Source organism: Rattus norvegicus, chromosome 20 (genome assembly GCF_021556685.1).
Source record: "Rattus norvegicus strain SHRSP/BbbUtx chromosome 20, alternate assembly SHRSP_T2T, whole genome shotgun sequence".
NCBI classification, from domain to species: domain Eukaryota; kingdom Metazoa; phylum Chordata; class Mammalia; order Rodentia; family Muridae; genus Rattus; species Rattus norvegicus.
Window position 1 is genome coordinate 20,461,511 of NC_141553.1, and position 27,468 is coordinate 20,488,978.

Genomic DNA, 27,468 nt, shown 5'->3' on the forward strand with positions numbered 1-27,468 from the left:
ACTATACTCTTAGCTGAAGGATTTATGGACATGGTTGTGATGTCTGCAATTTGGCTTGAAATACATAATAAGTAAGATGCTCTGATAAGTGGGGGATGGGCTTACAGAGTAACAAGTGGTAAGAGTATAAAATGTTTATGAAAGAATTTAAGTTGAGGCATGGGAATACTCTTGTGTAAAGTTATTTAACATTTAATATATCTGAATTTTTGCAATAAAATATTGGAGATAATTATTATTAGCACTCTTCCTACAGAGCCATCAAAGCAAACTTCAATCAGAATGGTGTAAGAATTCAGTTTTCAATAATTATTCCTGTGAATACGGCAAATCCTACCACTGCCTGTGAAAGTCCATGGGGATCTCACACTTAGATGTTTTCTTTTTCGTTAGAACAGACTTGTCAGACCAACTCTATCTTATGTAATTCTGATTTCACAAGGAAGTGTAGAACAGGTGTGTCCTGTTACCTTAAGATTCATGACTTGTTCATTTATCCACTCACACAAGCATCTACTCTCCCATCCACCCACCAATCCATGCATCCATCCACCAGTCTATCCATCCATGTATTTATCCATCCATCCATCCATCCATCCATCCATCCATCCATCCATCCATCCATCCATCCATGCATCCATCCACCAGTCTATCCATCCATGTATTTATCCATCCATCCATCCATCCATCCATCCATCCATCCATCCATCCATCCATCCATCCACCCACCCACCCACCCATCCATCCATATCTCCCTCATATATTTCTCTCTTACGTGCATGGGATTTATGATTTATCTTTAACTTTAGTTGTATGTATTCCTGAGTGTATGTGCGTTTTCCCACCTGAGTGCAGTGCCCATGGAGTCCAGAAGTGGGCATCAGATCCCAGGACCTGGAGTCACAGAAGGGTGCAAACTACCTGAATTGGATACTTGGAACAGGATTCAGGTCTTCTGGAAGAACTGGTGCCTGCTTTCCTTTGAAATGGGTTAGAGGAAATCTGATACAGTGTTCCCAACAGGAGGAAATTGTTACTACCCAAAAGCACTTTAATACCATATAAAACTAAACAGTAGTTCTGTGAAAATCACAGGGCCACATCTTGTTCTCCAAGTCCTGCCAAGGGCAATCTTCTCTCCTTCTCTTCTCTTCTCTTCTCTTCTCTTCTCTTCTCTTCTCTTCTCTTCTCTTCTCTTCTCTTCTCTTCTCTTCTCTTCCCTTCCCTTCCCTTCCCTTCCCTTCCCTTCCCTTCCCTTCCCTTCCCTTCCCCCCCCCTCTCTCTCTCAAATTAAGTTTCACAGAGCAAACTAGTTCACCATATTTGGATTACATTAGCACCCACAGACATAAAGTCCCTTTTCTTTCCTAAGGCAGTGTTTTTTGGGGCCGAAACTTCAACATACGTGATTCAATGAGATAGAAATGCCAGACAGTAAGACAAGCCAGTGGACTGAGGGGAACAAGAGAGGGCGAGAGGGTGAGAGAGAGAAAGCAAGGCAGAGGGAGCAAAGAGAGGGAGGAAAGGAGAGGGAAGCGGAGGAGGAAGTGAGAGAAAAACCGAGGGAAGTAGGAGAAGCTGATAGCCTTCAAACAAAGTGCTCCAAGCCCGCTGTGAGATGCTGTGGCAGCCTCTGACCTGCTTCAACCCCTCTATCACCACAGGGCTGCAGGTTGAAGGGTTCATGACCACTCTCAGAAATCCAGGCTGGTTTGCCGTCCTAAAGCTGATTCAGATACTTGATTCTTAACCTTTTTGTGTTTTCTAGAGTAAAAACAAAAAATTCAACTGGTACTTTAAGAATTATTGGTTGAGGGGCTGGGGATTTAGCTCAGTGGTAGAGCGCTTACCTAGGAAGCGCAAGGCCCTGGGTTCGGTCCCCAGCTCCGAAAAAAAGAACCAAAAAAAAAAAAAGAATTATTGGTTGAATATATTCTTTCTTCATTAATTGAATGTATTAATTGTATGTGCATATAATGCATTCTGACTTCTCTCACCCAGGTCCTCTGCTACGACTCCCTACAAGACCCCTCTCCAATACAATTCTCACCCACGTGCCTTTTACTTTGGGTTTGAGAGCAGATGATTTTTCAGTAGAACGTTCTATACAGATATAGATTGGAACTATGAATTAGATGCCAGTGAGTTCACTAGTGGTTACACAACTGAAGTTCATGACTCATCCTCTTGGAATCTATCAGTAGCGACTCATTTAGCAGAGAGGACCAGAACCCCACTTGTCTCTTTCGCACCCAGGCCTGATCAACGCTGCTGCTGTGAGGTTCTGATAGGAATGATTGTGTCCTATCCAGAACGTGGCCTGCTCTTCATCTTCCAACTCTCGTACTCTTTCCACACCCTCTCCTCTGATGTTTCAGGGTGGTATAACTGTCTTGTTTTGGGGGGCGAGCATTCAAGCATCATTTAGTCTCATTAAATCCTGTTGCCTATAAAGAAAGGCTTCTACAATTAAGGCTGAAAGGAGCATTTGGCTTAGGTATAAATGTAAATATTTCGAAGACAGTTTTGCCCTGTCAAGGTATCTAAACAACAGTAGTAAGGATCCCACTAGGGCCCACGACTTCTACGGCCATTGGTTTTTTACTAAATTTTTAGGACCAGGTATGGGTTCCCTTTGTGGGAAAAACCCTCCAATCCAAAGAGAACGCTTGTTTAGCTCTGACAGGTGAGCCACTATGGCACGGTGGGGACTTCTCTCTTGCAGATCGATTGTTCAGAGGGTTCATAGCTGAGTTAGACTGCCTTCTGAACATTTCTGCTTTTCGGATTCTCCCCCCTTTATCTGCCATCATCTTGAAGTAGGTACATAATCACAAAATGAAGGAGAAAACGAGTCAGTGAAAAGCCCGTTTGGCACTTGGAAGCCCAGAGGTGGAGTGTGTCAGGGGGTGCGTTCCGTTGTCTCTGTTTTCTTGCTGCCTCAAAAAGTGAATCAACAGTGATTTGGTTTCCAAATGTTTTGAATGGTTGGTTGCACCTATGCATTTCCAAAGCTTCATAGAAGTTTTTGGGTTTTTTTATGGGAGTAGAAATTTAAGTTATATGGGCACCATGTTAGTTGGGGGATAAAAGGAACCGTTTTTGTGTCCCCGGATGTGAATTTTGAGGTGAGGATTCTCATTTATCAGGGCGTGTGTATGGGATTGGCATGAGGGGGCTGTAGGTAAGGCTGAACTTGGTGAGAAGTCGGGATGGGATGCTGTCCCAGCGTCAGGGTTCTAGAGATGGGACAACTGTGGATGTTGCTTTGTACCACAACACGGGCCAGTCATTGGATATAGCAGCTCCATGGAGGAAGCATGCTGTTTGGTGAGATAGCTACTTAAGAGGGGCACTTACAGAAAGGGATGACTCCAAGCTGTCCCCAGCAGTATTGAAGGCCTGGGAGAAGTGAATTGTGTTTCCTGGGAATTTTCTAGGAAAGTACAGGGATCATTGAAGATGGGATCTTCTCTATCTCTGTTGTCTAATGCTGGTGTGTGCATGCCTCTGTGTGTGTGTGTGTGTGTGTGTGTGTTTGTTTGTTTGTGTGTTTGTGCATGTGTGTGTGTGCATGTGTGTGTTTGTGTATTTATGTGTATGTATGTGCGTGTGTATATGTGCATGTTTGTGTGTATGCATATATGTTTATATGTGTGTGTGTACACATGTGCATGTGTGTATTTGCGTGTGTTTGTGTGTGTGCATGTGTTAATATGTGTGTATGTATATGTGTATGTGTGTATGCATGTATGTGTGTTTGTGTATGTTCATGTATGTATATGTAGTATATGTATGCATATATGTATGTGTGTATGTGTATGTGTGTATTTGAGTGTGTATGTATGTGTATATGTGTGTATGTGTGTTTGTGTTTGCATGTTCATGTGTGTGTGTACATGTGGAAGCTAAAGGTCAATGTCAAGTATCTTCCTAGTCACAGTCTACCTAATTCTTGTGACAGGGTCTCTCACTGAACCTGGAGCTCATCAATTCAGCTGGACTAGCAGGTCAGAAGGCCTCGGGGACCTCCTGTCTAAGCTCCCAGCACTGGGACTATAGGTACACAAACTACAGCATCTGGCTGTCCACATGGGCACTGGGGATCTGACCTCAGGTCTTTGTGCTTTCATCTATGGTCCTGTGTGGTTCTCTTGCTACACACAGCTACTGGAGGAGTCGTGACAGTCCATCTCAGTTTTCATTCGACACCCTTCTCTGGACGGCTGTGTCTCCAGCTCTGACATCCATAGCAGTTCCTTTCACTTTTAGTTTGAAATGGTGCAAGACCAATGCATCTCTGTGGAGAAATTCCATCTATGCTATTTCTTAGAACAGACAGTCAGGAACCGTGAGCCATCAGCAAGTGCTGTACGGACTCCACACCGGTTTCTGCTAATCTTTCTCATCTGTTTACTAGCCAGAAGTGGATGGATGCTGTCTTCTCTGTCCCTTGCTTGTAAAGAACGTTCCTATGAATCATAAGTCAACCTGTTGGTAGTGGATCTATATATTTCCCTCAGAGTTCTTAAGAGGAACTCTCTAAATATATTCTTTTCCACTCATCCATCTATGTTAGGAAGATGCATGATGTATGTCTAAGGCCCTGTCAGTGTGTTCTTTTCCGTGTTCTTCTTGCATGTCAAATATAAAAATAAAGCTTGTTGGAGAGAGCATTGTTGAAGGAGCCGGTGAAAGATCCTGCTCTACTCCCGATTCATCATTGCAACAATGTAATCATTCCGCAGCCCAGTCTAAACAAGGTGGTTAGGGACATCCCTACTTACCACTTAGAGAATCAAGCCTGCCTCAGAAAGGGCTCAAATATGCCAAAGAGGAAAGCCAATTCCAGAGAAAAGAAGAGAATCCTTGCTTTGTTCCCAATTTTCTAGCCTCTAACCTTCCTTCGAAGGGTGTTTATTGGCTAATATTTCTCCCTCGTACCTGGCACCTTGACATTTTGCCCAAGTGGTGGGGAGGCTTCGTTAAGTCAGAATTTCTAATTCAGCTCACCTGTCACGGCTAAAAGCTCCTCCAAACGCCTTGGCATCGATTAATATTTAATGACTGGATGGTAGAAATATTTGCTCAGCACTTTTAAACTTTTTCTTCCTTTAAATTAAAAAATGAAAGCCTTCAGAATGAACTGTTTCATACATGAACAGCTCTAGTTTTCTACACTGAGAAAATTATATGGTGTAGTATTAAATTATTAAAATCCTGGCCTGGGGTTTCTGCCCCGCCTTTGGTAGTTGAGTTCCTGAATAAAAGACACACTCATAGCCTTTATATTTTAATAAGCCTTAAGCAGCACAATTGCTGGGCAGCTGCCTACCCTCCGTGCTGTTAGAATCTATTTTCCTATTGATAACCCTGAGTTATTTACTATTTACTAGGTTCTATCTGGGTTGCTCTTAACTCCAACTGGACAGCCCTCAGGGCCACTCTCTTTTGACCTTTAACCCATGACAGCTTCTCCTTCCTCCTTTCCTGCACCTTCTTCTTCTTCTTGGTCCCAAGCCCGGGAAATCTAGATTCCAGCTATGTCTCTTCTGCCCAGCTATTGGCTGTTGGCATCTTTATTTACCAATCACAATGAACTGGGGGCAGGGTCACTTAGCTAGCATCTAGCCTACGTGTGGACTCTCTGGGGCAAACATTTTGGGGGATGTAAATTAGCCTTAGAATATAAGGAGGGGTTGGGGATTTAGCTCAGTGGTAGAGCGCTTGCCTAGGAAGTGCAAGGCCCTGGGTTCGGTCCCCAGCTCCGAAAAAAAGAAAAGAAAAAAAAAAGAATATAAGCAGCATCAAGGCAACCCACTACAATATGGAATACTTAAGAAAAGAACTACTGTGTGCTTCAGGGAATAAACACAGAACAGCTACCACTCTGTGAATAACGTCTCTGTGCCAGGCACCTACAATGGCACTTTCGTGGTTCATCTCCAGCAGCCACCACTCTTACTGCAAGGTAGGTAAACACCAATTCCATTTGCAAATGGGGAGTCTCAGAGAAATGAGGAAACTCTACCCTAGTTCACATGCCCCAGGGAGAGTCAAGATCTGAACCCTGAGTTGTTTTCATCCACGCTCTCTCTAAGCACATGTGGATCCTTTCCTGAGCAAGGAGACCCACAGTATGGCTCCTTTGGTGCCAGCCATTGGTTTGTATCATTGTACCTCTGTTTCCCCATCTTCCAAATGGTGTGTAAGTGAGGCATTTCATTCTTACTCAGCATCTCTTAGAACACACACTTCTTGAGTTTAAGTTAGGTCACGTGTTAGTAAGCATGAATCATAACCTATGTGTGTCACACATATGGGAAAGAGTGGTTTCTTAGTTAGGGTTTCACTGCTGTGAACAGACACCATGACCAAGACAAGTCTTATAAAGGACTACATTTAATTGAGGCTGGCTTACAGGTCCAGAGGTTCAGTCCATTATCATCAAGGCAGGAACATGGTGCAGGAGGAGCTGAGAGTTCTACATCTTCATCTGAAGGAAGACAGGAACAGACTGGGCATCCTCAGGCAATTAGGAGGACAGTGTTAAGCCCAGCCCCTCAGTGACACACTTCCTCCAACAAAGTCACACACCATCTAATAGTGCCACTCCCTGGGCCGAGCATATGTAAACCATCACAAACAGGCAGAGTTTTCTGTCAGGCAATGGAATAAGGTCTAAGAAATACCAGGACATACTGGTATAAGGATAGTACTCAGGCTTAGACAGCAGTCACCATGGCAGCATTGCTGGGTGGGGGAGGGGTAGAAAAAGTGATGGTCACAACCACAGGTAAAGTCTACTTCTGTTGCCCACTGTTGCTGAGAGCTGGGTTGTAGGTGACAACTTCTCTAAGCCTTTGCCTCTTACCGACAAAGTGAATGTTATAATTCCCATTTGACAAAATGCTGTGATTAAAACAGCTCGTGTGTTTATGGGGCCTAGAGTAGAGTTTGGTGTAATGTGGTTTGTGTCAACAAATAGATTGATGTTATTAATATTCAGTTAAAAAAAAACCTCAGCTATTATCAACGTGCACAAATGTGCCAGGCAAGGCAAATTTCACCTATCGATAATAACGAAAACAGACAGCTTCCCCCAACGTGTATTTAGATGAAAATGAGATGGACTCATTTCAATGACTTAATGCTATACTGAAGAGATAGACTCTTGAGCAGCAGGCTTTGGTGGACAGACCAGATGCCTCTAATTCCATTGTGGGACAGCAGGGTTCTTCTGCAGGGCTTAGCCGTTCTGTGCTGTGAAGCAGGAAGATTCACCAGAAGCTGAGGCCAGCCGCCACAGAGTCTTTTGTATTCCTCTGGGGTCCAGCTCTGCCCATGGATGCACAGTTGGAACCATGACCAAGCCCCCCCCATGAACTGTGTACATGTATTGAGAATTCAGCCTGCATGCACTGTACAGAGGGAATGATGTCTTCATCTGCTTCTTCATGGCAGGGCAGTTACCTGTATGACAAAGCTTCAAGTTGAGAACTCAGGAGACCCAGTTTCTTGCCCTAATATCCACCTCAGTAAAGTAGAAGTAAAATGATGGGGGCGGGGGAAAGATAGCTTGGTGTGCAAGCTTTGTCATTTTCCATTTCTTTGGGATCGTTTGGAGATAGAGAAGCAATTCAGATTTTAGTAGGATGTGCAGGGCTCCATCCCAGGAGATGGCAGAATAACAGGGTAGCAGAAAGGAAGTGGGAACATGATCATATCTTAACGCAGAGATGCCTTGCCTTTGATTGGCAGCTGAGTGGTAAGGCCATGTGGTTCCAGAGTTCAATGGTAGAGCACTGCACCCTGTCCCCTGCCTATAGCATTCTGGGCAGCAATGCACATGTTCTATGTTTCTCAAAGAGTGGAGCCACTATGGTCTTGCTTGTTCTTACCAAGCATGGTAGTGTGAATGAAAATGTCCCCCATGGGCTCAAAATCAAAACAAAACCAAGCCCCAAACCATGTGTGCCTATGCAGTATACTTTGATGCCCCATCTGCTAGATACAATCTAATCTAACCTAGACAGACTTTATCAAATGCTCTGTGAGCAGGTCAGCCTGTGCCATGCCCGTAACTGCTCTGATTTGATTCAGTTGCTTGCTTTCTCCCAGTTTCCTTAGGGATAGACAATGTCCCTTCTACAGACTGACTGGGCAGGACCTCACTGGCTTATTACTCAACTGGCATAAAGACTGGGGAAACTGAGGATTGTCTCTCCTTTTTGCCTCAGGTTGGCAGTATAAGTGAATAGTTTCAAGATGTTATTTGGAGCTGAGGTGGAGAATAACAAGTTAATATGAATCACTCTATATATATATCACCAATACAAATTTCCATAGCCAAAATGATGAATAATCTATCGCTTGTGAAGCCTTTAAGAATACTGCATTCTGACTAAATTCTTGAAAAATTCCTGAATCCATTAGGAAAATGAGGCTGAGAAAATTTAAATAATTTGTTGAAGATCACTATAGTAAGTGCATTGAGCTGGCACATTTTGACTCCTGATTTATCTGATTTAAAAAGTTCTTACCTGCTCAGATGTGAGCTCTCAAAACAAGACCATTAAGCTGATGAACACGTTTAAGGTACATTAACAATGAGCATAATTGGGATGATAAGATAACATGGATAACCTTCAAAGACTCAGACCAATGCTTGCCTGAAGTTGGCGTTCTTAGGATGTTGGGTCCTCATGGTCTGTTAGCCTTTGTCAGTACATTGGTTCCCAGAGAGTTACTCTGCTCTTGGCATGCTGTGTGGTGAGATACTAATCAAGAACTCTGATATCCCAGGCAGATGGGACCCATGTTTCCTCTCTGGAATTTGACTCCTGGACAAACTAACAAGCAGACATTGCCGCATCCGTTGGAGTTTAACCACCCTTTAGGTAGCCACATTGTTCTAGCTGTGGCTTGTTCTGGAAGTCTCTGAAGCCCTTGATTCCAGGTTCCCAGGAGGCCACTTTTTCTTCCATCTCTTTTGAAATTGATCTCCAGGTTGCCTATCAACTCCTGAGCTCCTGGTATTTTTCAATCTACCTTTAGGCTTCAATGAGCCCAAGCCAGTTTCCAAATTGTTGATTGTCACAAAAAGATCCTGATTGAAACACTGGGCCTTCAGAGGGATGGCAAGGGGAGTTTCAGTGACCTAGCTGAGGAATAGAAGTGAGAATATTGTTGCTCATCTGTATTTTCCTCATAATGCTGAAATACAACTGTTAGAATATCTTTGTTTCTTTGTTTTATTTAAAACAAAGATTAGTGAATTTCTCCCAGGGAGCCTATGTACATCTTGAAAGGAGGATTTCAGGTAAAGTCAGGGAGAATGAGATGGGAAACCAAACTCTCTCGTCTCTCATTCAAGGACGAATAGACAAGTTCTAAGACTTGCAAACTACTTATTAGTGTGAGCCCTTTGTTATTTAAATTAGGTGTTTCTATTTATATATTATATAAATATACATTTATTATATATTATATAAATATATTACATTATTATATATTATATATTAATTATATCATATACTGTATATCATATATCATATACCACATTACCATATATCATATGTAATATATCAATCATATATCACACACTATATATCACATATCATATAATCATATCAATTTCCCTGGTGAGAAAAATTTTTATTTGAAAATAAAAATAAACATTAATTTATTAATTAAAATACCATCAAATAAACATTACAATATTCCAGCCATTTATAGATTCATTTGTAAAAACATCCAAGATCTGCTCCGTAGAAAATGGAAGAGTTTCCTTTTTAGACAGGAAGAATAATGCAGAGAAAGTCTAAAAGACACAAAGAGTTACTGCCCTGGGTGTTCTTGCTGGGCCATGTACAGAGAAGTCAAACTATATGCACGAAGAAAAGGAACGAGGGGAATGTTCATGTTTTATAAGTAAAAATCAACAGGCGTCTTTTCTTACTGGTCGCAGAACAAAGATAAATAAATAAAAATAAACAAACAGGAACGAAAGAACATATTGATCGGCAATCCAAGAGAAGACATGATTGGTGTAGACACATAGGAGAACCAGATGGCAGAAGATGATGTGTTCAGGTCTACAGAAAACCCCAGAAATTTGCATCATCAGTAATGGAAATCAAGACCCTAGAACTACATAGATCTGTAACTTAGAGCCACAGTCGATGATAATGAGAGGCATACGATTCTTGGGTGAGGAGAAGACTCAACAGCTGTAGTTCTCGACCCGTGGGTGGGTTTCAATCCCTTTAGGGACTGCATATCAAATACCCTGCATATCAGGCATTTATATTACGGTTCATAACAGTAACAAAATTACAGTTATGAGACAGCAGTAAAATAATTGTATGGTTGTGGGTCACCACAGCGTGAGGGACTATGGAGCAGTCTCAGCATTAGGAAGGTTGAGAACCATGGCTCCAAGGACATTGCCAATGGAACAGCAACGTCAAAACAAATAGTAAGAAACAGAACAAGACACTGAAGAATATCCCATGATGCACCAGGCCAGCGCTGGAACACTTAAAGAGAAAGAGACCGAAACGGAGCCAGATTTCACAGGCCCAGCCTACTGCTGTAGGGCACAGGCTGGGTAGAAGACAGCCAGAGGAGCAAGGATGTGGTGGAGAGACAGGAGAGAGAGAAGGAGAACACTTCATGTGCTTCGAAGAAAGAACTGGAGACTGACCGTGGTGAGGAGCAGCCTGATGTGAGAGGCCTGTGCTGCCACCTGAGTCCATGAGGCCATGCTGCTGCTGAGGGCCATTTCTAGGTCCGTGGCCCTGCCATAGCAGAGGTCTGTGTCCATGTTCATGGACTGTGTTACCACCAAAGGCCGTGGGGACATCTGTTGTCTGGGCTGTTGCCCAAGGCCTTGTTGATGTTCGAGGGCAGCGCTGAGCTGTCTTTACCCCTCACAGGTCATTTCCTGGTAATGCCAGCAGTGACCATGGGCATGAGAGAGCTAGCCCTGAGGATGCTGACCCTCGTGGTGTGGGTGTAGGAGAGCTGGCCCTGATGGCGTGAGCATGAGAGAGCTGCCGAGCTGACCGAAAATGCTCATCAGGTCCAGAACCAGGGATTTGAGCTGGCTCATACCAACATCTTACCTATGAGCTGATGGAGCATGTAAAAGGGCTGGTCCTGCAGACCCAAAGCTGCAGGATCTCTGTGATTCGGGCCAATGGCAGGATGTCCAAGAGGAGTCCAGCATTGGTGGTGAAGGTCTAGTATTGATGGTGTAGCAGAAGTTATTGAGCCAGACCAGTGGCTCACTGCAATGAACATTTTCAAGGAAAGCTGTTTGGGTTAAAAGGAGTACTGTGGGACACAACGCAGCTTCCAAGGCAAGATTGTTTGTTTGTTTGTTTGTTTGTTTTCTTTTGCCAGGAAGTTACAAGGGTGTATGGAAGGACTCGGGATTGAGTGACATTGGGCTGCATGATATGATATTCACAAAGAATCGATAGAAAATTATGAGAAAATGATAAAGACAGAGGAGGAGAGATGCTACTATAAGGGCAGAGGGTGGAGAGGGAACGTGGTGACTCCCATGTTTCAACTAGAGCAGAGACTCCTACTTGTACATGGCTGTTCAACACCCTTGGATTAGAAGAATAAAGTCAAAGCCTGCATTTAACAGTGCAGAAGAAAAATATCGCCTTGTAAAGGTAGATCATCGTAGGGGGATGCTGTAGCGGTGGGGCAAGAGTGGGTGGTAGGTGGGGGAGCATCCTCATAGAGGCAAAGGGGAGGGGGAAAGGGCTGATGGTAAGGGGAGGAGGTTGTGGAGGTGTAACAGGGAAAAGGGATATCATTTGAGATGTAAACAAATGGAATGATCAATTAAAAAAAATAAGAGCTCGATCATCACCCTTCCGTAAGAGCAAATGCAAACATTTGAGGAAAATCTTTATGTGGGAGGAGGAAAATTTGTAACCCAAGATGTAAGAAAAACAAAACAAAACAGTTTATTTAATATATAACAGTATTAGCAAGCTCTTCTGCTTTGTTCCAAGACTTGTAAACTACTTCCTAATGGCCTCTCCTTGTTATTTAAATAGGATGTGAAATGGTCTAGAAACATCCAAAGAAATAAAACACGAGTAACAAAAGGAGGGATCCTAGGCTCTGTACCTAGTAAGTCTCCTTATGTCAATGATCAATTGAATACTGTAATTCAATTGTAGCTGTGTCCAGTTCTCACAGTATCTGCCTTCGTAGTCCTCTGTGTTTTCTGGTAGAAAGAAAACACAAACAAACAAACAAACAAATGGAGATTCAACTAGGGTCTTGCTTTTGTGCTATATAAAAACTAAAAGTTACAATGAACTATATTCTAGCTGTCATTGGCGCCAATGAGTGACAGTTGGTCTGTGTCTCAGATAACCCCAGTTATTGAGATTTAATGTGGAAAGGATACAACCAGCCCACTGGGGAATTCTGTCACTGAGCTTCTCTTCACAGATTCTTCTTACTTTAATTAAATAAAGCAACACTGGATACTGAAACATTATGAAGGGAACACAGTTAAGTGTTAATGATTTTTAACCAGGAAATGATGAGGTTTTAGGTCAACCTTTTCCCTAGAAATGTAATTTAACCAGGAAATGGTGAGGTTTTAGGTCAGCCTTTTTCCTAGAAATGTATTTTTTCCACCCTTGAATACATATTATTTTATTAAGAAGACAATGGGTATCCTAAAATCCCAGCTATCCGGGCAATGCCAATGGACACATCACAAAAGCAAGATTTGACTCTCAAATTAATAAAGATGAAAATGATTTCATTTCCATTTTCATAGATATTCTAAATAACACCACCACGATATCCATTAGAGGCGAGAAGAATTTGAGTTTGTCTCCACCTGTAAGAAATAGGTAGGGTCGTCTGGCATCTTGTGGATGAGGATGTGCAGAATACAGCTTCTTTTGAAATAAGCATGGTGACGTTAAGCAGATGACAGTGGACATACCTATGATCTCCACTTCCACTAACTGCAGTGTCACTAATAATGAAAAAACATTATAGCATCCAGCAACAGTTAGACAATAAGACAACCGCTTACGGCAGATGACAGAATATTATTAACCATATCTGAGTGTGAACTGCATCTAGCGTTATGGGGGGGGAATACTGAAGGGGTAAATGAAAATGAGTGAAGACTGCTTATATAGCAATTCCAATTCTGATGACTTAAACACCAGTCAACCCTTGCTTTTCTTATGGTTTCGAACATCAAGCAGTAGTAAATGTTGGCGGAAACCTTACATTCAGTAGTCATTACGTCTGAGGACTGAAGGAGAGTTGACACTGGAGAAAGGCAGGGGAATGTGTTGGCTTGCCCTTTGGCATTAGCTTCTGCAGACAGCATGGAGCACCTGAGGCCTACGTGAGAACACAGTGATTGCAAAGTTGACGGCATGTACCACATCCCTTGCCTAAACACACCACAATAAAACATTAGCAACATGTTTTATGTATGGTATAAAATTTATAAATTTAAGAATAGGTTTGAACTTGACGTTTGAATTTTTAACATTCCGTGTGACCACAACTAAATAAAATATTTAAAACAGTTCTGAGAGGAAATGAAAAGAAAACAAATATTGGTTATTTCTGGAGAGTATATATAGCTTTAAATCTTTCCTTAACGTTTCTGTATTTTCAACGTTTTCATGATAAAGTTATATGAGTTTTGTATTTAGGAAAACTGTGAAAGACTTCTTAGGCACGGTGATGGATGAAGAACCACATCTGTTTAAAAGCCGATGAAATTCTTTGGAATAAAATAATTATAGGTTTTATTCCTCTAAGAGAACTACAGAAAACAGAAATCAGCCAGAGTAGGAATAGCTCTGCCTAGAGGCAGCCAGGCTGCCGGCATCCAGCCACAGCATTCTCTTCATACACATCCCAAGTCAGGTGATGTGGTCAGGGAAGCATTCCCACCATGCACTGCTGGCCCTTGATTCAAAGAAAGGGTCCAGGCTGTGGAAACGGGAGCGAAGGATGAACCAGTGTGAGGCTGGTTAGCCGAGAAAGGACCAGACTGGCACAGCCTGTGGAGACTGAGGTAGGAGTGTGGACGAGAGCCTGACGCTGGGACCAGGAGGCAGTGAATGGCAGGGAAGGCACCTCCACCCCCTAGACTAGCCCTGGGCTACTGCACAAGAAAATGGAAAGTATGCTGGAAAGAAAGAAGGATGGGCTGTCCATATCCCAGAACCTCACCCACGTAAAACTCTATGCTTAGAAATAATCCCTAAAATAGGAGAGGACCTGCATGTGATTGGCAGGCAATGGAACCAGGTACGCTCAGACCAGGGAGTGCACTTCTGTCCATCTATCCTCACCTAGAAGGAAGCATGGCTTAATTTGTTGGAATTACTGAGGCCATCAGCCTCGCCCAAAGCTGACTGATAGCATAGACAACCCAAGGAGAGGGGAACCACATGGCACCAATGAGGAAAAAATGCCGACTCAAGTCCTTCTACTTCATTACATTTTCAAAGTCTTAATTTTATTTTTCAAAACTTTGCTACACTTTTGTATTTGGGTTGCTGCGTTTTAGCTCGTCTTCCACCAGAAAAAGACTTTATGAATAGCCTGCATTTCTTTGCTACCTCTTGTACTGTGAACCTTTAATGAAATATGTTCTTCCTCATTTCTACCTCCTACCCCAGTCCTCCCGTTTCACATTACCCCTCGTGTCCTTACTGACATCTTTCTTTCCTCGGCCCCATTACAGCCTCAGAACTACATTTTCTACAACTGGTACCCTAGAAAGCCACTACATACTAGTAAAAAGCAAAGTTCACCCAGAAGGTGTCACAACTTCATCTATGCCCTGATGTTGGAGTTCCTAGTTCTATAAAGTAAGCAGTAGAAAGCTTAAGACTGATACAACAAGGAAAGAAGGCTTCAGGACCCGACCGTCATCTTTACGTGAGTCACTTGAACTAAAAAATCAGCAAAGAAACTTTAGAGATGAATGATATCATAAATCAGTCAGCTGTAGCAGGAATTTCCACCAAATGTATGAGGAACATCCATTCTGTTAAGCAATTTGTGAAGACATCCCTAAAATCACTCACAGTATAGGCCATAAAACAACTTTTATGAATTTCAAACTTTGATAGATATGCTTTGGAGATGTGTAGCACTTGGCCCTTACGGTGCTAATTTTTCTTCTTGAAAAAAAAAAGGTTCCTGTCAATATTTTCAACATAAATACTCCAATGTTTCTGTTTGAAGCATGTGAATATTTAAATGTGCACATTAAAGACTTTGAGAAATTTGATATAAACACACATACACATACTTCACAATAGAAATCGATCAAGTATTTATTTTATCTGATATGTGCCAAGCACATACGATTACAGATCTCTTTTTATCAAAGTAGACACATTATCATTTAGGGGATATTCATTGTTAGGTGACCCAGTTTTCAAAGCCTGGCTTTAGTTTCAGAGAACTCAAGAGCGTGACCTAGCAGCGTTTTGAGAAAGCCATGGACTTGTGAGACAGATGTAGAGAAGGGTTTGAGAGAAAGTGATTATTGGCCAAGAAGAGTGTAGCCTGTGACCACATTAGTGTCTGCAAAATGAAGCAAACCCATCTGTGTGCTAGAGAGGAGAAATTTTCATATGCTGATTTTATTAGCATGGTTCTTATTTCCGAAGCATCCCGAGGACTCTGTGGAAAACCTGGGTTAGTTGTGGTAGGAACAAAGACAGTTGTGTGAAGCCTGACTCTGTCTCACCCTGCCTGCTCTCAACCTGGGAGCTTCTGAGAAGAAAATCACTAGCAAGCTAAAGCAGATTTGTAACAACTTACCCCCACACCACTATGCCTGACAGGGATAACGGTGAAGGAGCCCCTGGCTTGCATTTCGAATGGGTTCTCATTAATTCATATTTCATATTCATATGCATGACAATGACTAAATTTCAGAGCTTAATTTCCCAATCCCTTAGGGGACATAGCAGAATGATCATGAATATCTTGAAATAATGTGACTTAAACACTGTAGGTTTAAACAGCCTGTCTGATTATCAGATTCAAAAATGGTCTGGTGCCTGCTGTTCATGTCCTGTGATCAGGGTAGACAGTGCTCACTGAGCTAGAGACAGAGGTACCACAGTATAACCCTGGTGTGGAGGTGGATATAGATTCCTGTTAGAAACATCAGGAGAAGTCAATGATAAGTAGAGAATTCTGGGACAGGAGATGGGAAACACAGCGATGCTCTCCGAGTTCGTGACACACTATCAGGAAGGTGCCAGACACCATCTATCTGTAGAGATAAATGTGTGCCGAGATGAATAGCAGATACTTAACTTATAAAGAACACGTAGTATATAGTACTGGAACAAAACAGAGGTAAGAGAGTCTAGATTTATTTTACAGCCCTTTCACAGAGGACAACAAACCCATCATTTTAAAAAAGAAAATATAAATATAAATAGTTATAATATGCTAGACGTCTGCCGCTCTGAGACATGCTACACCAAACAATTAGCAGTCATATTGTTTTAGTCCTCGAGCCCTTAGATGAGGAGCTAACCTTGTTCTGCATTACAGTGGTTGTGTTATCTGTTTACCGGTTGCTCTCCCTCCAAAACCCAGCCTCAAATTACTAATTATTAGTTACGTAGGTGATGGGGATAGTAATGGTGGTGGTGATGATGCCCTTGATGACGACAGTGGTGACCGCGATTATTTCTCATGAGCTTATGGCCCAGGAGAGTCAATTTCTCTGTTCAACTTGATGCAACCATGTCCTTAGTTGATGAAATACTATTTTGAGTTGTATGTGGAAACTAGAGGAATTTCACTTGATTACCTGATTGGCTGGGAAGGATGACAAATAGCCAATTGCTGGGCGGAAAATAAGGAGGTGGGTTTTCCGGGCAAGACAGGAAGACAAGGCGGGGAGGAGGATTTGGAGGAGATGGTGAATGGCCGATGACAGTGGAGAGTTGTTGAAAGGAAGATGAAGCAGAAGCACACAGCCTGGGGAAACCACAAGCAGCAGGGATTTTGTAGCAGGGGAAGGAAGTATTATAGAGGTGGATCTGTCCCAATATAAAGTGTGGTTTATAAATATACAACTAAGTTGCGTTTTCCTTGCAAGGACTAATGGGAGTTGGAGATTCACTGCAACAAAGTTGCATTTTCCTTGAATGGGCTTTTTGTGGTTGGCAATTTGCAACAGGAAATAGTATTTGAATTAGCAAATTGAATAATGAAAGGCTTCCTCTCCAAGGTGAACCGACATTTGTTAACCTGTTTATGGTTTGAGTAGAGCAAAATCATTGAGAAAGGATTCACTTGCTGTCTTTGAGCTGACACATCCATCTCTACCTGTTCCTGGCTCCTTAGCTGTCAGGATAGTTTAAGAGGAAGCAGAAAGAAAAGGGAGTTTGAGGGTCATGTTTCTAGAGAAGTTATTTTGGAACTCTACTCTCTCCAAAAAGCACAGAAAAAAATCCTATTTAGCCCCCAAAGAGGGAACAATTTGCAGCCTGGTAAAGATAGCAGCATGACACCTTCCCCCCACCCCTCCAGTCTTGTGAAGCCCACCAGAAGGAGGCATGCCTATGTAGCAGTCAAAACCAAAACTCAAAATGAACTACAAGAACCAAGCTGGTGGTAGATGATTTGAGAGTTGATGACCAAAGGAAAGCATAAAGCAGGGTGATTGTGGGTGATTTAAAAAGAAAATATTCATAAAGTAAAATTTCCTACAGACAAAATCATTAAAAACCACGTCCAACTGGAACCGAGCCAAGGAACGCAAAAACAAGAGCACAGGAAAGACAACACGATAAGACAAATGAGATATGAGAGACAAGTTTTAAAAATAATTTTGTGATATGAATAAAGCTTCTCCCCTCCAAAAAGCATCAGAGATGTTAGGAGACCTTAGATAGTTCAACAAATCAAAACCAAAGATGTGTAACCCAGGATTTATGGAATTCAGGATCAGTGGATAAAATTCACACAGACTCATGAGCCCAATTAGCATGTAAGTCAACTTCCATCACTGTAACAAAAAAAACCTGAAGCTGGTCAGTTACAGTGAAAGGGGTTCACTTACCTCATAGCGTTGGAACCTTGAAGCCCAAGATGGGGAGACTGAGCTCAGCCTCTGGTTAGCTCCTCCCCACTCCTGCCCACTGACCCACAATACACACCAGCAATGGAAACAGCACCAGCTGTATTCAAGAGGTAGGGAACACGCCTTATGTTAAGGACAACAGTCTACTCTTGGGACAGTGTATTCCCTGAGAGACACTTAGAGTACATTCCCCGAGAGACCCTTATAGCCAGTGGCCCAGGGAGTTAATTACTTTTACTAAACCCTACCTTTAAAATGATGTATCTATTTCCATTTATGATTTTATGTGTATGAGTGTTTTGTCTGTCTGTCTGTCTGTCTGTCTGTACATATGTACTTATGCATCTATTATTAGTGTCTCTGCAGAGACCAGAGCGCTTCGTAAGATCCCTTGGGACTAGAGTTACAGGTGGCTGTGAGTAGCCCTGTGTGGTTGTTAGGAAATTAACTGGCTCCCCTGCAAGAGCACCAAACCCTCTCAAGGCCTGCACCATCTCCCCAGGGCCAAAGGACCTTAAAAAGCCGCACCTCAACATTGACGCACTGGAGACTAAACTTCTGGCACGTGAATTCCGTCAGGAATGCACTGCAGCCAAAGTTGTACGTCCCACTGACCAGCTGGAATGTGTCAGTTTTCAACAAAACCAACAAGTGCACCAAAGAGTCTTAACAGCACCCCCACCCCCGCGCCCCAAGGTTTTCATACAATCACCATCCGTGTAGGCCTGGGGAGATGGCTCAATCAGAAAATGCTCGCCATGCAAGTGTGAGGGCCAGGGTTCAATCTCCAGGCCACGGTGACTTACACTGTAGTCGCAGAGCCGTGGAAGTAGGAAGAGATGGTTACTGAGTCTCATTGGTCAGTGAGCTGAGTCTGTCTGATGAGGTCCAAGCCAGTAAGGGACACCATCATAACGAACAGTGCTGATGACTTCTGTGGAAGGACACCTTGGGTTGACCTCCAGCCATATTGGGTAGCCATGTACAGGCACACACAAGCACGGGCACATGCATCACACTCCAACAAACTTGCTCACACATCTACATGTGCAATGTGCCCGTATGCACACACACATAGTCACTCTGTATCAAATCAAAGTTCTCAAAAATATATTCAACACAACGGCTTCTTAGGCTTACACGTGACTCTATTTAGATCTTATTATTCTAAACCCGCACCATATTAATGTCTTAATAATGAAGTGTAATGAAAATACACATACAGTGAGGAGAAGTGGATTGCTGTTATATCATACATTTAAATTATTGATATGATTGCTGTATCATTATAACTTGCTTCCTTCGAAATTCCGTGCATTCAATCTTGTGCATCTAAAAGTATTCTGAGATGGGGGCTGGTGGTTTCAACAAATTGTTAAAAGTCTCCAAAGCACAACAAATTACTTATTTCTATTAGTTGCTGGACATAAGTTGCCATTTAAAAATGCTCCTGAAATGGAGATAATTTGATAGTACTGATCAAGAGGTCTAGAATATTAACCTAAAATGGTCAAAGCCATTGTTTCTTAAAAATCATCTGTCTATCTACCTATCTATCATGTCTCTATCTATCCATACATACATATGTTCATACACTTATTTGTCTGTCTGTCTATCCATCCATATATTCATACATATGTCTGTCTGTCTGTCTGTCTATCTATCTATCTATCTATCTATCTATCTATCTATCTATCTATCATCTATCTCTATTCATCTATCTACCTATCCATACATCCATACATACATTTGTCTATCTCTCCATCCATATATTCATACATTTGTCTGTGTTTGTCTAATGTGTATGTGTCTTTGACTTTGTGAGTTTCTGTGTACCACATGTATGGCCAGTGCCCTCAAAAGCCAGAAGAGGATTCTAGATCCCCTGGACCTGGACTCAGAGACAGGTTTGAGCTGTGATGTCCGTACTGAGAAATTAACCTCGGTCTTCAATAGCAATGAATGCTCTTAACTACTGAACCAGTTCTCAAGTCCCAGCTGAATTTTACACACACACACACACACACACACACACACACACACACACACACACACACTCTCACACACATACACTCACACACACACACACTCGCACACATGCATACTCACACACACATATACACACACTCACATGCACACACATATTCACACACACACTCACACACACTTACACACACATTTATACACACACATACACTCACACACATACACACTCACACACGCACACACACAGACACACACTCACACACATGCACACGCACACACTCACATGCACACACACGCAAACATATGCATGAACACACACGTGCACACACACAAGCACACATGCACACACACATATATTTCTTTTAAAGAAAACATCATTCAGGCCGTCTGCTGAAAAGACCCGCAGAGAGGGTGGGGGCAAAAAAAAAAAAGACCCACGGAAGGAAGTGAGACAGCCAGCAGAACTTTTAACAGCAGCACTTGTGTGATCAAAGAATATTTTATCAATGTTTTAGAGTAGCTATGGAAATAAATGTGAGCCCCAAATCTCTTGTTCAGCCAAACTGACTGTTAAGGAAAAACAACCTGTTGTCGACTGATGCCAACATACAAGAACATAGAGAAAGGCACTGGGGAGACGGGTCAGCGATTAAGAGCACTTGCTGTCTGGCAGGAGGAATTTGGTTCCCAGCACCGAGCTTGAGTAGCTGACCACTGTGTGACGCCAGTTCCAGGGACTTTGATGCTTTCTAATGGCTTCTGTGAACACTGAGTGCATGCGCATACACACACACACACACACACACACACACACACACACACACACACATTGAGGGCCCAGACAATATTTTTCTCATTCGTTCTTCTTACCAAACTACAGTGGGAACAAACAGCATGTGAGAGTAAGCATTCTTGAGTCTTACATGGCATCTTGGCATTGCTGGAACATCCAAGCTCATGAATCATCTCGCTAATCATTTCTTTTCTTCATGTTTTACAAAAGTATTAGCCCTTAATAGATTGAAAATAAGAGAAAAATCCCAGAATGTAAAAAAAGGTTTCCAACAGCCACATTTCCCTTAGGCACGAGTGGAATTAAATATCAATTTCCTCGTACAATTGAAGACAAGAAATAACTCTGAGGGACATAGCCTAATGTGTAATGTGTACATGACCTGACAATACAGATAAATAATCATGCTGGAGAGAGAAATCATTCAGGAATGCTTGCCTTATAAGCACCGACACCTGAGTTCACTCCCTGGAACCGAACAAGCCAATCGGAAGAAGGTTGGTGGAGCTTGCTTGTGATTTTAGTGATGGGAAGGATGGGGCTCACGGATCCCTGAGGGTACTGGTCAGCCAGTCTCACTGAATCAGTGACACAGGACACTAAAAGATGCTGCCTTTCAAAGGAATGATGGTGCCCAAGGCATGGCCCCTAATGTTGGCCTTTGGCCTTTATATATAGGCAGACACATATGCACTCACACAAGCAAGCACATACGTCCCCCTACAGAGAGAGAGAGAGAGAGAGAGAGAGAGAGAGAGAGAGAGAGAGAGAGAATATGAAGGAGGAACTGGACACAATTTGAAAGTTAAATTCAAGTGCTTGAAGGAAATGCTTAAAGCTGTCTGTGGAGTGGTGGGACTTAAAGAGCTGAGGTCTAGCAGAAGGTGGTGATGCGACTGGGGATTCCACCCTCAAAAGGGATTACTGTAGTTCTTGAAGAGCCCTACTAGGTTCTCACAGCAATGAGTTGTCATAAAACGAGGCCACCTTATTGTCTTCTCTGCCTGAGATTTATTCTCATTCTATCTCTCCAAACGCTATGGTCTGCCCAGTGTCTTTATATGGATCTTGTTGCCAAAGTGTTTGTCACCAGCTTTCAGAATCATGACCCAATTGTACATCATTGCTCTTTTGTAGTGATCTATTGCAGTGCATAGTTCTAACTGTCAACTTGGCATAACAGAGCCACCTGAGAAGAGAGGTTGAATGGGGAACAATCAAAATTCAGTTGGCCTGTGGGCCTGCCTCTCTGTAGGGGTCAGACTCAGTATTATTAATTGAGGTGGGAAGAACTCAGCCTATTGTGGGTGGCACCATTCCCTAGGCAGAGGTGGCTGAACAGGATATACCAACCTCACAGTATTTTGTTACCACCACAGAAAATAACACTATTGGCTTCTAGTTTTCCTCAGATCTAGAAAGGCATGGACAAGTGTCCAAGTTACCAGAAATAATCATGTCCAACCAGGAGATTCTAGTCTTGAATACTTGAACAGTCTCTATTTTGAGTCTGCAATGTATCACAGAACAAGGGCACCATCAAAGATGGTGAAGGTTATGTCAAAGTGACACAGACATCTGTCAGTAGCGTCTCTTGATGGGAGATGAGGTACTTAGACAGGACACAGCCATTGATTCAATCATATTAAATAAGTTTAATTCCATGAGTTCATAGATGCATAAACTTATGTACAGAAATATTTAATTTAGAAGGACACAGGGAGGCATGTTAATGGCATTATAAAGCAATATTTAGAAGATTACCAAGAGGCCCTGCCATTCACATAGAACATGCATGTTAGGATAACCACATAGCTGGTGATGGGAAGTATGTCCTCACTGAAGTGCGAGGTTAAGAGCTAAGCAAAGTTGCTCGCCTGTGGAAATGGAGTGACCAGAGCTTGAGGCTGAATACAGTTTGGAGAGCTAAGACCTCTAGACAATAAGAAAACACATCAGAGGTATATTGAGAAGGTTGGCCCTGGAGGACAGCTTGGGGACTTGTCTGCCTGGATAGAAGCCACACAAGAGAAAGGATGAGATCTTAAGGAACTTCGTGTTCAACAGTCAGGATTACAAAGAGACAAAGCAGGCTAAAATGGAGAGCACGTCTTCCTGCATTGGTGATCAGAAGTTTCTGGAAAGAAACTCCAGGATGGTCAATGAGGTTTCATAGAGGCCCTGGAAGAACGCCAGGTGGGGGGATACTGCAGGTAGACCGGAAACAGTAACCATATCTGGGAAAGAGGAGATGACAGAAGAACACCTTTTGTTGTTTTGTTAAAAATAGGATCAAGAACTAAGAGACCCTCAACAGACTACTCTAACAGAAGACTGTAGCCATCTCCGTCCACTTTCTGTAGGTAAGTGACACATTTGCTTCTTCTATGACTCTGTGTGTGTGTGTGTGTGTGTGTGTGTGTGTGTATGTGATGTGACTTGTGACTTGATTGGGTGTAAATGAACTAACAACTTAGTTCTTTCTTTTGTTTATTCATTAGTTAGTTACTTCGTTCATTAGTTAGTTAGTTAGTTAGTTAGTTAGTTACTCTGTTCATTAGTTAGCTCTGGAGCCCCAGAACTACCTCTCAGGACCTGTTATGTCTCTATAATCGCCATCCTCCACACTTCTACCATTTGCAAAAGAAGTTCCCTGGCATCATGAGTGTCAATTCACCTGAAGAGTGGCACACACACACACACACACACACACACACACACATACACACATACATATGCACAGACACACACAGAGACTCACACATACATAAACACATATACGCACAGACACACAAAGACACACACAGACACATACACAAAGATATACATATAGACACAAACACAGTCATATGCACACAGACACATGCACATACACACAAAGACACACATAGACATACACACACAGACACACATACAGATAGACATAAGCACACACACATCTACATACACAGAGACACAGACACAGGCACACATACACACATACACACACAGACACATACACAGACATAGACACACAGAGATGTGCACAGGCATGCACACTCACACGCACACACACACATATACACACACATTATCTGAAAGTAACTTCATATTTTCCATACATATACATACACATGCATGCACACACATGTATATGTGTGTATATTTATATCTATCTCTATCTCTATCTCTAATCTCTAATTTATCATATATAATATTATGATATATACACACACATATATGTATATGTATATAAGTATATATACATATATATGAGATCTAGTCTTCCTGCAATTTTCGACCTCCTAAATTACTACTGGCTTCGGTCCCACATGGGTTTCCTCGTCTGGAGAGCAAAGGCGGCAGTGTTCAGAGCTCTTGAAAGACACAGATTCGCATGTATTGAGTCTTTCTCCTGAGAGTAGAAACATGACTCTTGTTTGATACTATGAAGCTCACAACTGTTCCTCTCTGAGAGAAATGTTAAGGGATATCTAAATACATAATTTGTATTTCATATTGTTAAGTCTTCTGTTTCAGGCACTTTGAATCTTCAACTATTTTCAATCAAGATTACAGCGGGCTTTCAAACAGCTAGGAAGCTTTGCCCTTAAGTAAAAGGACCTTGAGACAAAAAAAAATCATTTCCCATTTGCATAATGCTTTTAATTTTTTCAAAGCCTTTTTCAAATCTATTATTTTACTTGATCCTCACAACAGCTCTGTGAAAACCATTCACTTTAAAGACACAGACTTGAAAGCGGAGAACATTTAAAACAGTTCAAAAAAAAAAAAAAACGGGGTAAAATCACAAAGAAATTCCCACAGCATCCGTATCATGGCTCTAACCTAAACTGTATTTACTGCAAATTGTATTGACTGGAGAGATGGCAGTGTGGAAATAGTTTCTCTTCTGCAAACCACATTCAAACTGCAGTTGTTATGAATACAAAAGAGCTTTCTGAGGAAAGAGGAGGAAAAGAACTAGAATCTCGCTGCATTAAGGGAACAGGCTGGTGTGTACATGAGGAGGCAGCTAGGCGGTGGACGGTTTCTGCACACCAAGCGTCGCCCTGCCTGCTGGCTCTAGGGGATGGATTTACATATATTGACTCAATCCAGTGTATGAATAACGATCAATTTTCTTGATCTAGTCTATTCTGTCAATCTGCACTTTTGCTAGCAAATGAGATGTTGCTGTATGCCAGATAGAGAGTCTCCTTGGCTTATGTGTGCTTTTAAGAGCTCTTTTCTACTTAATTAAAAGATACACGCGGTGATTGACAGAGAACAGCAGGCTAGTCGGAGCTACAAAATTTGCTACATATATATATATATATATATATATATATATACATATATATATATATATATATATATATATATATATATATATATATATAGGTTCCTGGAAGCAGAATCATGAACGACGACGCCTGAATGCTTGTAAAGGCAGACTTACATTATGGAGCACAGTCAGCTTCAAATGTCAGTGTTATTAATAGCAGAATAAAAGAAATCAAAGGAATAAAGACAATTTGTCTGTCAGAAGTGGCCAGTAAAATCATCCTTTCTCAGGGGCTGCAAATTACTCCAGGTAACAATATGCAACCTGCAAGGGGAAAAAATGAAGAGAAAATGCTATGTTTTTGCTTCCACATATTAATGCAATGCATCATATCAACTCGTGCGTTTGTCGCTTCCATCATCCCTGCCTCTAAGCAGTACCGGAGTGGAGCGTGGGGTCAGAGAGTGCATGGAAGTCGAGTGCTTTCTTATCATGCCTGGCAGGAGAAGCCTAAACATCTGCCAGCTCGTCAAGCCCACCAGATTCCCTTTGCCTCAGATGTGTTGGTGAACAGTGGACTCAGGACGCTCCTAGATTAAAAGAATATATGTATTTTTTTGTAGATCTACAGTAGACAGGTAATTAACTGAATGCAACCACTAGGGGGCGCAGCGGTGCAGTTTTACAGGTCCCTTTTCCTGCTTTTAAGCATTTGTGTGAATAGAGATGGCTGAAACTGTACAAATTGGATGTACTTAACAGTCATCCCGCGGTGCCCATGCAGACTGATTTCAGGGCACAGGCATACCTATATCAGAGGATGTCGTAGTCCTGTATAGGCAGTGCTGTAGGGTTTGTGTACACATTCTTCTTTATACTGCAAGGATATGTGAGTGTGTGTGTGTGTGTGTGTGTGTGTGTGTGTGTGTGTGTGTGTTCATAGGTATCACATATGTGCAGGTATGTGCAAAGTCCAAAAGAGGGTGATGGATTCATTCCCTGGACCTGGAGTTACAGGTGCTTGTGAACTTCCTGATATGGCTTCCAGGAATGAAACTTGGGTCGTCTGAAAGAGCAGCAAGCCCTCTTAGCCACTGAGCCATCTCTGCAGACCTCTTGGTGGCATTTTAGATCGTCTGTAGACGACAAGTAACAGACAAAGTCATGAGGATACTGTTAGGGTTTTACTGCTGTGAACAGACACCATGACCAAGGCAACTCTTATAAAGGACAACATTTCATTAGGGCTGGCTTACAGGTTCAGAGGTTCAGTCCATTATCATCAAGGTGGGAGCACGGCAGCATCCAGGCAGGCATGGTGCAGGAGCTGAGAGTGCTACATCTTCATCTGAAGGCTGCTAGTGGAAGACTGGCTTCCAGGCAACCAAGAGGAGGGTCTTAAAGCCCACACCTACAGTGTCACACCTACTCCAACAAGGTCATACCTACTCCAACAGGGCTATACCTTCTAATAGTGCCATTCCCTGGGCTGTGCACATACAAACCATCACAGAATCTTTGTAAACAATTGTTGAACCATATTATTGAGGGAACAGTGACAAAAATCTGCATAATTAAATCAGTGCAATTAAAAAATATTTCCAACCTCACTCTGGCTGAATTAGCGGACATATGCAGACCCGAGGCTGTAGACTAGAAAGGACATTTTGCTGGAGGCTCACTTGGTGAATAATCCTGTGTTCACAGTACTTCTCATCTAGGACTCGGAGAGAAAGCAATAGAATGATTATCTTCATACTGGACTTTGAGTCTCTTCAACCACAACCATCAGCCCAAGGCTGAGGGTTTCCAAGATCCATCTGTGTGTGTGTGTGTGTGTGTGTGTGTGTGTTTTAGTAGTTTTCTAATAGTCATTGAAAGCTAATCAGGTTTTTGAGAAGAATTTGTTCAAATCAGGGCTGAAAAACATTTAAAAAAAGATGTCACTGGATGATCTTAAATATTCTCTACCAAGCCAACAGTGCAGGGATCAACGTGAGTGCAGCCCAGCCTCCTGTCCTAGGGGTTGGTGATGGAGAATTACGACTCCGCAAGCCCGGGAGTGGATTTTAGCTGAGTCGCCTCAATTCTGCAGCAGGTCTTTCTCATTTGTCTTGTCTGACATCGCTCATCTTTCTTTTGACTTTCTCACAGGCAGTCTGGCACCTAAAGTGGAATGAAATATGTAGCTATCGAATGGTTATGGTGGTTTAAAACTGCTTGGCCCGTGGGAAGTGGTATTATTAGGGCATGTGGCCTTGTTAGAGGAAGTAC

General features: G+C 42.3%; 1 long non-coding RNA gene across 4 annotated transcripts in view; it reads left to right on the forward strand.

Moving 5' to 3' along the window:
* Nucleotides 1-27,468, forward strand: part of LOC120098840 (uncharacterized) — a 95,266-nt gene that overhangs the window by 7,055 nt on the left and 60,743 nt on the right. For 2 of the 4 annotated variants that reach the window (XR_015645169.1, XR_015645167.1), the window contains exon 2: nt 23,218-23,290. This is a non-coding gene — a long non-coding RNA (uncharacterized LOC120098840). Of the gene's footprint in view, nt 1-14,770; nt 14,968-21,321; nt 21,425-23,217; nt 23,291-27,468 lie in introns of those variants that run through there. The other 2 variants (XR_015645166.1, XR_015645168.1) reach the window with 2 other exon arrangements.